The sequence below is a fragment of the Plodia interpunctella genome, chromosome 25 (genome assembly GCF_027563975.2).
Source record: "Plodia interpunctella isolate USDA-ARS_2022_Savannah chromosome 25, ilPloInte3.2, whole genome shotgun sequence".
Taxonomy (NCBI): Eukaryota; Metazoa; Arthropoda; class Insecta; order Lepidoptera; family Pyralidae; genus Plodia; species Plodia interpunctella.
The window spans coordinates 2,596,432-2,612,193 of NC_071318.1; the positions used below are offsets into that span (position 1 = coordinate 2,596,432).

The 15,762-nt window shown below is 35.4% G+C and overlaps 1 pseudogene; it reads right to left on the reverse strand.

The window, feature by feature from the left end:
* Positions 1 to 11,887: 11,887 nt before the first annotated feature.
* LOC128680686 (uncharacterized) lies at positions 11,888 to 15,387 on the reverse strand (annotated as a pseudogene).
* Between the last annotated feature and the right edge of the window lie 375 nt (positions 15,388 to 15,762).

Here is a 15,762-nt window from a genome sequence, read left to right on the forward strand (position 1 = left end):
GTCGTAAAAGTCATGTCAGATGCCTTTAGGCGGCACCAGTATTAGTAATAATACAAACGATAAGAAATAATTGTTATAAAGAAGTAGAAAAATATTAGATTTATTGTTAAACAAATTTTCCTAAACAAAGGCAAATGTTGTGTAAAATTTATTTTCTCGTTTACGATTTCAATTTTTCACAATTGTTGCAACACAAAATAATTTCAGCGTAAAATTCATAACTGTATTCAATTGATACAAACTGGCGAAAATACTGAATATTTCACGGTAAAAGATTAAAATCGACACTGGTGTGTTATCTATATGAATGCTTTCAGCTAGATTGTGTTGCTCGCACAATCGTTTTTGCAAAACAAATAACGTCGATGTGCCTATCTATACATTTCTATTTCTATGGTACGCTGTAATTGAAATGAAGTGATGGAACTTGGTGTTGGAACTATTGAAATATTTATTATACAATAATATATAATAAACATTTTGCTAACAGTTTTTTTTGGTGATTTTCCATGGTGCCTACAGAGGTCGGTAGCCATGGTCATCACGTCGGACTGCTATCATGGAGGTCCCGGATTCGATCCCCGGTAAGATTAAGATGGTAAATGATATTTTGGGCCCCAAAAAGTAACCGAACATGACTAACAATACCGTCTACGGTATCATTTTCGATTGACCTTTCAAATGCCGGCTCCACTCTGTCGTCGAACAGTTTGCCAAAATTTGGCGGATTTGGTATGCATTGCTGGTGTTTCATTGCGGTAAATAAAGGCACTCATACTAACTACGCGATGTTCACGTCGGCATGTGGCCGAATTCGGCGACAGTGTGGAGCTGGCAGAAAAGTCCGGATTGGTTACAAACTGTTTTCAACCTCTAGTGCTGGATTAACATTCCGGTCGGTTCCGGGAGATGTGTCCTATCCATGATCCCTAATACACGGAATTTGGGCTTAAGGAAAACTCACGAGATAATTAACCTGTAGCTTCATTATGGAGAAGTTTATCTACATTTCCAATTAATGTTCGTTGAAGGTTAACGAAGATATCTGCAAAACTTTTCTATAAAAAGTACATAGGTATAAATCGTTTTACGTTTACAGTCATTCTTGAAGCCTTAATAATGTGTCCAATTACTACCGTGTCGCAGTATGTTTTCAGCCAATAAACGTATCAATTCGTCTACATATTTAACGTTTAAAAAATCAAAATACAACTTGCAGTAAAAACTGAATTAAAAATTTATTAAAACCCCGACTCTGAAGTTGCTTGCATCATCTCATCCGCTAGAAAAGGTTTCCATACGGCTAAACACACATTTTGCAAACATAACTAAGAACACTCTCAATTAAATAATTTAATCTTTCAAATAAATAAAACTAGATGAAAGTCGACTCACCCGTTTAGCTGCTACGATGCTACCTTAAACCTTACGGGGCTCTAAGTATAATACAGAAAATGGCATGGGACGGTGAAATACCGACGACCTCGGTGGCGCAGTGGTGAAGTTCTTGCCTCTGAACTGAGAGGTCCTGAGTTCGATCCCCGGTCGGGCCATGATGGAAAATGATCTTTTTGTGATTGGCCCGGGTCTTGGATGTTAATCTATATAAGTATATATTATAAAATATAGTATCGTTGAGTTAGTATCCCATGACACAAGTCTAGAACTTTGGGGCTAGCTCAATCTGTGTAATTTGTCCTAATTTATTTATTTATTTAATAAAAGTAGAAGAAATAAAGAGACTGAAATTTAGTATAATTTTATACAAAATTTCAACCTTTTCTATATTGCGGAGAACCGAGACACAATGGATATATGATTGTTATCTGATATAATTTTTTAGTGTAGTTTTTGTTTGAGTTTATTTTTAAGATGGCCCAGTGGTAAAGAATGTCCGCCTGTGACCGAATACCATACGGACAACTTATATCTCTATCAATATATCATCATATAGTTAATAAGTTTCCTCACGACATTACCTATGTACGTACCATGTTTAAATAGCATAGTTAAAAAAATTGTATCTATAAAACTGTTCCTCCGACATAAACGTTTTGACCATTTGAGGCTAAACGTCGCAACCATTTCTCAAAAGAAAGAAAAAGAAAATTCCCAGCTTGTAGGTCAAAACACTTTGAGGTTACACCCTGTTTGATGTCTGTCGTAAAAATAAAACAGACAAATTCTTGGTAAGGTCGCTTTGGAAATGTAAAAAATGAGTGGGAAAATGCCTATCATTAGCACTTCTAAAACTTTTACAGATATCACGTCTTTATAGTAATAATACATTTATTTCGGGCAACAAATAAAAGTTTAGACAGAAAATTATAAAACTTAAATTTTATTACAGGCTAAACTAAGTCAAAAGGTTTACATAATAAGGACTGTAGTCGCTAGTCCATGGATCTAAAGCTAGGCGTCGCGAAATCTATAATAATTATAACGAAGATTACGGACTTGAAAAGGTAACATATATAAAGATAAGATGTACATATTGAAGACCTCGGTGGCGCAGTGGTAAAGTGCTTGCCTCTGAACCGAGACCGAGAGGTCCCGGGTTCGATACCCGGTCGGGTCATGATGAAAAATGATCTTTTTCTAATTGGCCCGGGCCTTGGATGTTTATCTATATATGGATTTGTTATAAAATATAGTATCCTTGAGTTAGTATCCCATAACACAAGTCTCGAGCTTACTTTGGGGCTAGCTCAATCTGTGTTATATATTTATTATTATTTATTTTATTATATAAGATTTTTTGATGCGGATATATTTCAAAGATATGTGTTTCAAGATAAATATTTAAATGTATAATTTAGGTTTTACCCGAGCGAAGCTGGGAAGGGCCAGTAGCAAACTATATACCTACTATCAGTCATATAATGATACAAATTAATAACCCATTTTTTTAAAATCTTATAGCTATTAACATAAGACAACATAACAAAACCACAATGTTCAATTGTAATAAACAGATGTGCTTAAAGCATTGTCTGAGTGATTGATTGATTGATGTATTGCGTTTGACCGCCTTTGTGATGTTCACTTGACCACATTGGTCAGGGACTGTCGAGGGTACTACTAATTATGGTCCAAGTTATGAAAGGTGGGAAAGTCTAACAAACAATATATTAACGCGTTGAGTGCTAAGATGGCCAGTCCAATACCGAAGCACTGGCATAACATGAATTCATCTTGGCAAATTTCAAATTATCACGTAGATGTAAGTACAAGCTTAAAGTCACCTACTAACATGGTATGGACTTTTCCGAAATAAAGATTTGTTATTATTATTATTATTAAAAAAACATGGCCTTTTAAACACCAGACAAATTTACAGAAGTTTAGATGACGATAAAAAGCTATTCATATATATATCTATATCAAACTATTCCAATTCTAAATTCCACCAATATGATTGGAATACAACTAAACGTGGCATTTTAGGAAAATGGACCTTGGGCTCCGACGCTCAACGGCTGAGGTAGGAACAACACACGCCTGGCCAAATAAATGATTCTTTTGAAATAGCAATTCCGAAGTCTCTTGTATTCTTAAGCCATGCACCAAATCTTCAAACCAGCCTGACGTTCTATCGTTTAACCTAATTGAGGGAGTTTGAGTACAAGCAAACATGATCAAACTCGACACTACACGATATAAAGACAAAACGATTTTTATATAAAGGTATTTAGTTTCACATGTCCCAAGGCTTGTCTGTAATCAAATTTTACAAGTTAAATTTCACTTATCCTACAGAGTTGAAATTATCCACGCCACGTCAGATTCCAAAACAATATTATGATACGATAAGCGTGACCTAATGGTGCGCCCAGGATCGGTACTTACGAGGGAACTCCTCAACGGTTTGCTGCACGGACATGATTTATTTTTACGTGCGTTGAATACAATAAGATCTCTCTGGCGACATTAAAATATTGTGACAAAAATGAAGAAACTTGTTTAAGGATTACGGCGGCAAACGAACAGCAAGTCATCTGATGGTAAGTGCTCATCGCTACTCAGAAAATAACTGTAATACTAGTAGTTGATAGGAATAATAGTCTCAAAAAGAGGTGACGTTAGGCAGGTGGCCGGTCGGTAAATCACAGATTCTTTAACATTTTGAGGTTTACACTTTACGCTTTGCCCGTTGTAACGCCCTTACCTCGCACTTAGTAACAAAAATTAAAAAAAAAAACGTATCACTACGCAGTATAAAACAAAGTCGCTTTCCCGCTGTCTATCAATTCGTTGTATGTCTATTTCTATTGTATGCTTAGGGTGGGTTGCACCGTTAAATTTGACGTGGACACAAAAACGCAAATTTAATTAACTTTAAACCGTTTAAAATCAACGTCAATTTTGTCAGTGCAGTCACCCTTAGATCATTAAAACTACGCAACGGATTTTGACGCGGTCTTTTAAAATAAATAGAGTGATTCAAAAAGGTTTAGGTGTATAATGAACTGTGATTTTAATAGAGGGAAGCTGGGATAGGATGCTAGAATATTACATATCTACAAATTATCACAATTTCATTCAGATCTATAACGTAATCGGTAAATTAAATGGATGTTACATTTTTCCTAATAGAATAACCTTTCAATACGACAAAGTGTAAAAGTTTATTTGAATCTATAAAATGCAAACTGCGCAGTGACATAAAGGTAATACTTATTTGAGGCCCTGTCGATGTCGATAACCATTGCGGAAATCGCTCGTTACAAATGTACCGACAGCAAAAAAAAGTTTAGATATTTTTTTAAAACGAGTGCAGCCGTAGTATTATTTCCGTCTAAGCGTATTCGCTTACATTACACTGTAACGAGCTGAGTAACTCAGCTTCATGTCATCGGACATTATTTTATGTCTGTCTGAAAATCAGTGTTGGACTTTCACATCAAGCATATTTATTTATTTACCAATTTATGTACACGAACAGTTTATATAAGAAAAGTAAAAAGTGAAATAATAGTACTTATTTCTAAAGAAATCTCTTCCTGCAGACCCGAGAGAAGAAAGCGTAAAGTGCGTGTGTACTAAACAAAACAAAATAAACCTACTTAAATTTACATACATATATACTTAAATATATACATACCAATCTATATAAATTACATATACATATATAAATCTACAATTCATCATGACAGAGAGAGGTTAATACTCTTTAATCCTTTTCTTAAAAACTGATATAGAATCACAGTCACGTATATCAGATGGCAGCGAATTCCACAACCTAACAGCTTCAACAGAAAAAGAGTGGGAATATGCAATAGATTCATGAGAAGGAAATTTAAGAAGGGATCTTAGATGGGAACGGCAAGGAGCATCAGCAGGGCGCAGAAAGGAAAACCGTTCTCGAATATATGAAGGAAGTGGGATTAAACAAGATATTTGAAAGGAGACAAAGGATTTTTGAATTTCTGCGTAGTCTGATGGGAAGCCAATAAAGCATAATACTGAAACGTCCTATTTGTGACACGAATACACATTGTTTATATCATTTTTTTATATAGTTATTATTCTTATATCTGTATGTGTGTCTATCTTTGCGAATAAACTATATACCCATTCTATACTACTTTCCTATTTTCTCATCTACTTTGTATGGTCTTTGGCTACCTTTGATTATTAGTGAGATTATGCATGAAACAGTTTGTCATTTTTTTTCTGTCTGTACTTCACGATATTCTTTTTTATTATTTTCATAAAGTGGCGTCTACTAAGTACTCGCTGATTTAGTTTACACCCCGACCTGAAAATTATTATTACTTTAACTTTTAAAACGAAGTTAAGCAGTTCTTACCCTAAGTTTAACATGGCTGAGTAAAAACAGAGCGTTATTTATTACAGTTTTTGTTAAACAATTTGTGAAGCAATTAAGGGGAAGTAAGCAGCTATATACCGGCTCCGAGCAAGCTGCATTGTTATTCTTGACTGTGATGCCCATAAGCCCAGGATCACTTATATTTATCAAGGTTCCTAATCCTCAAATGGTCCTACTCTAGATCAGGAACAAAAGCCAACGTAAGACGTCAGCCAAGTCGATAATAATTTAAAATTCAATAAAAAATAGTAATGGGGATTTTTATGGGCCTTATTAGAAACTAAAACCTTTTTTCTGTCTTTCTGTCTGTATGTTTGTTCGCACATCACGCAGAAAATACTGGATAGAATTTGATGCGGTATATAGCTGCATAGAGTCTCACTTTAAATCTGGTATAGGTTTCATCGCGATACATTACTTAATTATCTGGAGACATCAATAATAATAAGTCACGAGTGGATGTACGAAATAAACGCGACTGAAGCTACGGGCAAAAGCTAGTATGTAAGATGTATTATTTAAGCTTCACTATCGCTATTACTGTATATAGTTTCTTACTGTAATGGTAGTTGTAAGATGACAAATTCAACGTTCAACGTAGAATTTCGATATTGGTTCTCGACACATTCACAATTTATCGAACTCGGACACAGAACCTATATGAAATATCAATCAAATTTTAACAATCCAAACAACAATATTACACGCATCAATTCCAGACCGTGTATTCGTTTGAGGTAAACAAAACTCTAATCCCAGAGGAAATAAGGGATTTGATATACAGGCAAGGAGGACAGGTGATTTGTTCCCGAAATTGGAAACAGGAATCTGAATAATATACTGGAAGCATTAGCGGTCAGAGTTCGGGATTATTTACTTTTGAATAAGAATGGTCTTGTTTTACCATTTATTCATACTATGTTCCATGTTAGCATAATAACATGTGGCCGTCCAAATCAAAAGAGACCTTGGATATGGAGTTGTCCTATCCTAGGGCGGAACCACACGTCACAGGCGGTTATTACCTATCAGCTCATAAAGCTTTGGCAGCTCATAGGTAATAAAATCATACCTAAATAGGGATCAATCCAATAGACAAATCTTTAAAATTTTTTGGTTACTCTATTTTACCCGCTTAGAATTGTAATCGGAAGAACTCAATAAAGAGAGATTACTTTTTAAATGATTTGATGGAGTAAGAGTAGAGGTTATGTACTGTAAGTCAATTCCCGCTCGATTCCAGAATTTTTTCACCTCATTATTATTTTAATATAATATATAATATTATATTTGATATATAATATTAAGTTAAAAAACATGTGTGATACGTCTAACAAATCCATTTAAATAGATGCTTGAGTATTTTCAAAAAACATAATTTCTTGCTTGTAACAGCGGGGTTTATTGTTTAGTTAAGATTACTATTCTCGAAAACACTGTCCGTTGGCGTAAGACGAAAGAGATGAATTAATTCAGGCGAATCGTCATGATCTAGATAGCTCAGTGGTCTAGAGCACTGTCCCGGATAGACAGAGGCGCGGGTTCAATTCCCGCTCGACACCAAAATTTTTTCATCTCATTATTATTTTAAAAAATAATTTAAAAAGCATAAGTGACATGTATAACAAATCCATTTAAAGAGTAGAAGTTGTCAAGAAGGACATGCGTGCCAATATGCTCTGACCACTAAGGAAGATTTAGATCGTGTGAAGTGGAGAAAGAAGAAAAAGACGCTTAACGCCTTAGAAAGACATCGGAAAAACTTTCAAATGAGTCAGACATAATAAATATATGGATTGGAATGACTCGCACTTTCTAGTTTCATGTTATTAAACAACGCCATTTAAAGTCATGTATGTAACTATTAAATTAAAATACACTCAATTAGTTAATGGGGTTTACAGTAAGCGTTTTATTAGAAATAGCTTCAACACGTTTAAAATGCTATTTTTAATTTTGACAAAGTCATTGTGGGAATAGCCTATATTTTGTGCATAATAAACAACATCAAAACTCTCCAAAGGGCCTATACGTGTTGGATCCATATCCCCACGCAAGCCTCTCAAAGGACCGGACTCAGTGCCGTGAATTTATAAAAGGAGATACATAATAATAATAAACGTTTATTTCAGACCACAGATCCAAATAACAATATAAACAAAAATATCCTTATATACTAGTGTTAGTAAAATACATAATAAAATAAGAATTAAATTAAATGCCAGCCAGCTGGAGTAGCTGCAAACAGTTTTACGAAATAACTGCATGCAGCCTTATCCAGCGAGCTAGCATCCGCGAGTCCCAGCGATCTGCCAACGCGCACAGTATACTGTTGGGACTGTCACGCATGCGCCTGAGGTGAGAGGCGCATCGCTTCCTCATGATGGCTGCGAATTCATCAACAGGCAATAGTGACAATTAGGGATGCCGACGACCCTGCGAAGTGGAGACGAAAAAGTAGGAAAGCGGAGCACAGGTTCCAACGCTCAATATCTAAAACTGTAACTGGGTAAACGCTCTGAAAACCGAGTCTGTCAATTAATGAGAATAATATTTATTATTGGACTAATAGAAGAAACAAAACAATGTATTTTAGAATTTTTGTTTGTCTATCTGTATTTTCGTTCGCACATCACGCAAAAACTACTGCATGGAATTTGATGCGGTTTTCGCAGTTATATAGAATATGGTCTAACTTAAAATCTGGTATAGACATCATATAGACATCGTGACACATCGCGACACGATGATTAGAACCTCGAGATATTGATAAAAATAAGTTACGAGCGGCAGTTAATAAACGCGGACGAAGCCGCGGGCGAAAATCTAGTTAGAAAATAAAAAGAACTCACACATTAAACGTTTCGAACAAATTTTTGTAATAAGAATGTTGAAAGAAGAAACATTGAAGTGTGAAACTGGATTGAAGTGATACTTCAACGAAAAAGCACTATAAAAGTTAAACGCACTTAATTAAAGAACACAGGAAGTAATACCGACTTAGTAGGGTGGTGTTGTGTTTTTCGCGATGGGGCCGCAAATACCATACTGAGAATCTTCGAAGCAAACGGGTTGAACATCTGTGCCCATTAATATCGGGCGCGGGCTAAAAATGATGTGGAGATGTGTTTGACAATTTTTTTTTTACTTTACACACTTCACCCGAGTTAGTGTTTATACGTGTATAACTCAAATAAAATTACAATAAACTCCCGAACGATTTTTTATTTTTCTTTTCATTTGAACAAGATATGAAAATTATGCACATAGTATATTGATATGAAAAAAATGAAATTGAATTAATCTGTGAGCTAAAATCTTGATGCTTATAAAAATTTACAACTACTGTTTTACTTTGTTTAGTTGATGAAATAATAAGGAAAATTTAAACGTCTGATAGCATAAATTTACTTGATTTAGGCCGTTTCACGATCAAATTTAATGTATTCAAATTTTTAATTACAGCTCGTGGAAATATATAAAACAAATGAAAATTTATTATAGCACCAAAAAAAATTGGTTGTTTGTTATCGAATCCATTTAGAAGGCACCTAATATTTCGTATCAGAGTTATGACCTCTTAAACAAAATGAATTGTTTTAATTTGCATAACGACTCAATGGATTTTTAGGCTTTAAATTGACATGGGAAATTAATATCTCTTGCTTGTTATTAGAATATGTTTTTGTTTGACGCTGTATTCTTTTGATGTATAAGAATCAGTGGTGAGGAAAACTCGACAGCTGTTAACATTACTCAGATTTGTATAGACGATTGGTTTGTCTGTGTTGCCATTTATTTATACTAGTTGACTTCATGTATTAAAATACTTTACACTTTGAATGCGTACGTACGTACGTATGATTCGTACGTATTGATTTCGGTTGTATTACGGTTAAATTATCGAGTTAAATCTGTTTGGGATCAGTAGAAAATATTATATTGCTTGGTCTTATGTTTCTCTCTGTCATCGTTACATTTGGAGCTGTGACGTCTCAAAGCCCAGGCGTAAAAAAAAATTGCTATTAAATTTGTATTGATTTGGTCATTTGGTCATGATTTTACAACCTGCCGCTCGTCTGACGTCAACCCTTTTTGGGAATGCTATTTTTGCTTATCAGCTGTCAAAGCTTTGTGACCCTTAGTTCTTTCGATGAGAGCCGATCCTGACGTCATCATTAAATCAAGTTTATAATTAAATTGCATGGAAACTGAAACGAAGTGGACAATTTCAACGTTGCACAAGCTGAAGAAGGCGAAACACCGGAACAGATGAATCTAAATAAATGCATTTAAAAATTAAGCTTAAGTCGTAATTTTAAATCACGCTTTAAGCTTTATCTTTAGCTGTCATTCGCTTTACCTCAAAGTTGTAATAAAAAGCAAAAAGTCAGTTATTTAAAGGTTAGTATACTTCTCCTAACGACGTAAAAACGAACAGTTTAAAACATAAAGACTTGAAATTAACTATAAAATTTCTAACACATGTTCATTATATCTTTTATTTAATATTCAACTTTGTGTCAATATAAATACTGTTGCTTCTTCAATGCCAGCAGTAGTAAAAAAATATAGAGGGGGACTATTTAGCACGAAATTTATCGTTCGAGAAATCATTCTATACTGAAGTTATTTAAGGACATTTCAGACCATTAGCAAAGACTTTTTTTTACCATGAAAGTGTTTTTGATGTCGCTTTGATGTCATGTAATTTATTAATTTTTATGTTTCTGTCTGTTTTATTCGTGTGTGTGGTATTTTGAGTGGCTTGAGTGTTTATTCGTATGTTTTCATGTGTGTTGAAATGTCATGAATTGAAAAACAAATAAAACATATTTTTTACCTGATCAAACGAACTATCAGTGAAGTTCGATCTGAATTATCCTGTTTTCGCCGAAGAGATTTATTTTTATTTACCTTGTAGTACCCTTAGTACGACCACCCATTCCGCACGCATCTTTTAGCGTAGTAGGTTAAAAAATAAAATAAAAGTGAGGGTACCTCCACTACCACGCTATCGGCCGGTCAGCCGACCAAGCTCATTCATTTTAGAGAAAATAATTTTCAAGATATAAACATTGACATTGGGGACAATAATTAGAGATTAGGGTTGGGAGGGAACTTAAATCTCTTCGGCGAAAACAGGATAATTCAGATCGAACTTCACTGATAGTTCGTTTGATCAGGTAATTATCCTGTTATTCGCCTTCCGAGATTTATTTTTATTTACCTTGTAGATGTTTAGAGAAAAAAAACAAAGTCAATGTTTTGAAAATTTATGTAATCAAAAAATAGCAAAAATACAAATTATCATTTACGAGTAATCGAGCTAAACAAATTTGTATTGTCATTAGTAATTGGTCTATTGTAATAATTGGCAAAGACCGTTGACTGTCCCGTCCAACCAGCACACCGACGGATTGTGTCAACACTGACACCAGCTCGTAGAGCAGCTGACGTCGCTGCATGACGGGTACTGTGTGCACGGAACAGAGTGGTATCGACACCACTTTCCAACAGAGTCTGTTTAATCCAACGGCCTATGGTCTGGGATGAAGCTGCTCTATGAGGTTTCTTATATGAAATAAACATCCTCGTTTCAGAAATTGCACGAATAGAAGCAGTTGCTTCAATATATGCTATGATTGTGGATGCAGGGCAAATACTCGGTCTTTCTACAAAAAAAGGTAAGTCTAGAACTGGCTGAGCTCTGCCTGCAGCAGATGTCTTGACTAGGTCAGTGATCGTAATGATCACTCTATTATCATACGTATTGATATTAGGTAATTTTATTAAAGAAAGGGTCTGAGTCCTTTGTCCTGTAGCCAAGGCTAACAAAACGATACATTTACGAGTAAGTTTTTCTAAATTTTGTAAATCATTGGGATACAATGTGGAAAGATAATCTAAAACAATATTCGGGTTCCAAGTGACATTGTAACGAGGAAAAGATGGTTTTAATTTAAAAACTCCTTTAAAAAATCTCTTTAACCTTGCATCATCACTTATGTAATGTTTAGAAATCAAAGAGATTGCCGATCGATGATTATTCAGCGTACCGTAAGATGCACCAGAATGAAAACATTTGGTGAGGAAATCTAATAGTGTATTTACCTTTACGTTATAGAAATCAACATTATTTTCTGTACAGTAATCCCACCATTTACTTAAACTAAAAGAATACTGAGCTTTAGTACTATTCGAAAGTGATGACATCATAATATCTATAGCGGCGGTTGGTATGTCTTGTTTAAGGAAGGCTTGCCGCATACAACGCTCGCTGCCAATGAAAGATGATGGTGCAACGGGTGTATTTTCCTGAAAACAGAAGACAATAATTTTTTATTAGGAGGAATCAACATGACTTCCTTAATACAAAGAGAGGTAAATAGGGGATACCATGGTTGTGAGGGCCAATATGGTACGACTAATATTCCCATTGCACCGTCATTAACAATCTTCTTAAGAATTTTTAAAATTAAAGAAAATGGTGGGAATGCATAAAAAAAGAAAGAAGACCAATCAATAGTAAAGGCGTCGACATTAAACGCATATGGATCTCTTTTCCAGGATACATATTTATCACATTTTGAATTAATTCTAGAAGCAAAGAGATCGATATCAGGATTACCAAATCGAGCGATAATTTCCTCATACGTTTTATTGCAGAGTTCCCACTCCGTATCAATGTTTAGACGCCTTGACTCATAATCAGCTTCGGTGTTATGCGACGATTTTATGTAAGAAGCGAAAATATGAATTTGTCTCTCTTCGCACCATTGCCATATTTTTCTAGCTATATCTGAAAGATGAGGAAATTGTATGCCGCCCATTTTGTTGACGTATGAAATGGCAGTCGTATTGTCAATGCGTAGAAGGATCTCGCAGTCATTTATATCCTGTGCAAATGATCTTAGCCCAAAAAACACAGCTAATAATTCCAAATAATTTATGTGATTGGTTTGTTCTATATGTGTCCAATGGCCACCAGTCCGTTCGCCATTGCAAGCGGCTCCCCATCCCGTTTTTGAGGCATCCGAAAAAATCTCGAGCAAATATTTTCCATTTCGAATAGGATTGTAGGAAGATAAAATGTTATTTTTCCACCACAGCAAATCTTCATGTAAATGATTAGGAATATTTATGGTTGAATCATAATTATTATTATTGTCAAGCAAAGCTAGATATTTTTCTCTTTCGAATATTTTTGTGTACATCCAGCCATACGATATAGCTGGACATGCAGCAACAATATTACCTAAGAAACGTGCGAATTCACGAATCGAAATTATTTTTAATAAAAACATCTTTTCGACACGTTTTAAAATATCAGCTTTTTTATTTGCAGGTAATTCTAAAATCATTTTTTCGGAATTTAAAATGAAGCCTAAAAATTTACATGATTTGTTGGGTATCAGATTAGATTTATTATAATTTATTATGAAACCTAGATCTGTCAAACATTTTATTGTTTCGTTGATATTTTGTTGACATTCGGCGTAAGTGTGTCCAAAACACAAGATGTCATCCAGGTACCTAACTGAAAGGTACCCTTTAGCTCTGAGATTTGTAATAACCGGTTTTAGTATTTTAGTGAAAATATACGGTGCCGATGACAGGCCGAAAGGGAGACAGCAAAATTCGTACAAGTTTCCATTGAATGTAAACCGTAAAAATTTTCTATGGCTTTCATGAATTGAAAGTAAAAAATAGGCCTCTTTTAGGTCTAGATTTACCATAAAACAGTCTTGTGTTATTAATTTGGAGGCTGTTCTTATGTCTTCCATTTTAAAATGTTCACAATGAACAAATTTATTTAACTTTTTTAAATTCAGGATAAATCTAAATCCACCGTCTTTTTTGGGTATGAGAAAAATATCTGATATAAATTGACCTTTAACATGACAACATTTCGAAATAGCACCAATATCTAATAAGTGAGAAATTTCTGATGTCATAAATGCACTTTCAGTGGGAGAGAATACTCGTTTTGGGTATAAATTAGGATCTTGCACTGGTATTTCTATAAATGGAATCTTATAACCGGATATTGTATTTAAAATATATTCATCGTCGGTTATAGTAGACCAAGCATTGCGAAAATATTGTAAACGGCCTGCATGTACCTGGGATGACGGCATGGAGGCTAGTGAGTCGCTCCCGTTGTCCGTTCGGTCACCGTTGTGGCCGGCTGCTGTGCGCTGTGTTGGAGCGTGGTCGCAGCTGGCTGACGGCGGGGCGCTGTCTGCTGCCGACGCGATACCGCTGACGACGGTTGGGATGGAGCGGTTCGCCGGCGGTATGGCCTCTGGTAACCTCCGCCTCGAGTCACATACTTTTGTGACTGAAGTTGACGATAGCGAGACGAAGGTCCTTTGGAGTTTAAATTATTAGCTGCCGGTGCTTTAATGAGTTGACCCGTCTTACGAATGCCACGGGAGTTTTTAACTAACTCTCCGATCTTATCACCAAACAGAAATTCATCCCTTTTGCGATCTTTAAAAGTATCAACAAGTTCTTTATCTATCAGTGGCATAACAAGAGACTTTCTGGTATCAGTTTCAAGATAATGAGAATCTGCTAAAATTTTACTTGTGTCAGATAAAATAGATAAAATTTCGGGAATTTTGGGCTCTTTGCACAAAAGTAGAGATGTTGCTTTTGTCAATCCGCTCAGAGCTGATCCTAGCTGATTTTGTTTGTTATATAACCGTTTATCGCGATTCCGATTTGTTTCGCTAAGCATGGTATTTACCTCCGCATTTAGAGTGGGAGCTTTAGTTAAAGTAAAATTTTTAGGAAAAGGAAATTTCTTCAGAAGATTTTCCTTTTCTTCTTTTTTGAGCCCATTAAGCAAGAGTGGTTTAAGACGTATTGCGATTTGATCTACGATCGGTTCGCCCCAGTCTGTCTTTTCTTCTTCGAAAGCCCCAAGAACTTCGAGAAGTTGCGGATCCAAATTTAAGTTTGGAACGGACATACCCTCATTGGATATACTTTCCCCAGTTGCTGCTGGAGCGGATGACTCTGCGGTGACCGCGAGCTCAGCAGGTTCAGTGGAAGGCTCAGGCTCGTCCGGCACGGTAGGCGAAGCAACGGACGTATAGTCATATATTGGCATATCGTAGTAAGCAGTAAATCGTTCTTCTGGTTCTTGAGGACCTGAATAAAAAACCATAACGTTTAACGCAGGCCAGTATAAGAAGGATTTTTTGACGCATAAGCAAAAAATTCTACTTGATAACATCTCGTGTTAACTCGGAATAAAAATGGCTGCTGGTTAACATCTCGTGTTAACTCGGAGCAAAAATGGCTACTGGTTAACATCTCATGTTAACTCGGAGCGAAAGTGGCTACTGGCTAACATCTCGTGTTAACTCGGAGCGAAAGTGAATTCTGGGGTAGTATAAGTAATAAACATGAATATTACTAACCTATTATTTGTTCCTCAATATTATCAAGCACAATTCTTCTCCTTTTTTTTAACTTTTCTTCATATTTTTTAAATTTCCTCTGCCTTCTTCTTTGGATTCGTCATGAGTGCGTTTAGACATTTTATTATTTATATTTATAGAACGCGTGCGGTCGTGGCGCGTGCGCACAAAGGAATGAGCTTGGTCGGCTGACCGGCCGATAGCGTGGTAGTGGAGGTACCCTCACTTTTATTTTATTTTTTAACCTACTACGCTAAAAGATGCGTGCGGAATGGGTGGTCGTACTAAGGGTACTACAAGGTAAATAAAAATAAATCTCGGAAGGCGAATAACAGGATAATTACTTTTTTTTGTAATATTTATGTTGACTACAACATACATAATTTTAAACAATTACATATTACAACTAAAATTAGTTAAATCCTTTGCTTCTTGAGAGTTTGAGAGAATTACTTAAATTACTTTTGATTTGATTTGACAATATTATGTACTTGA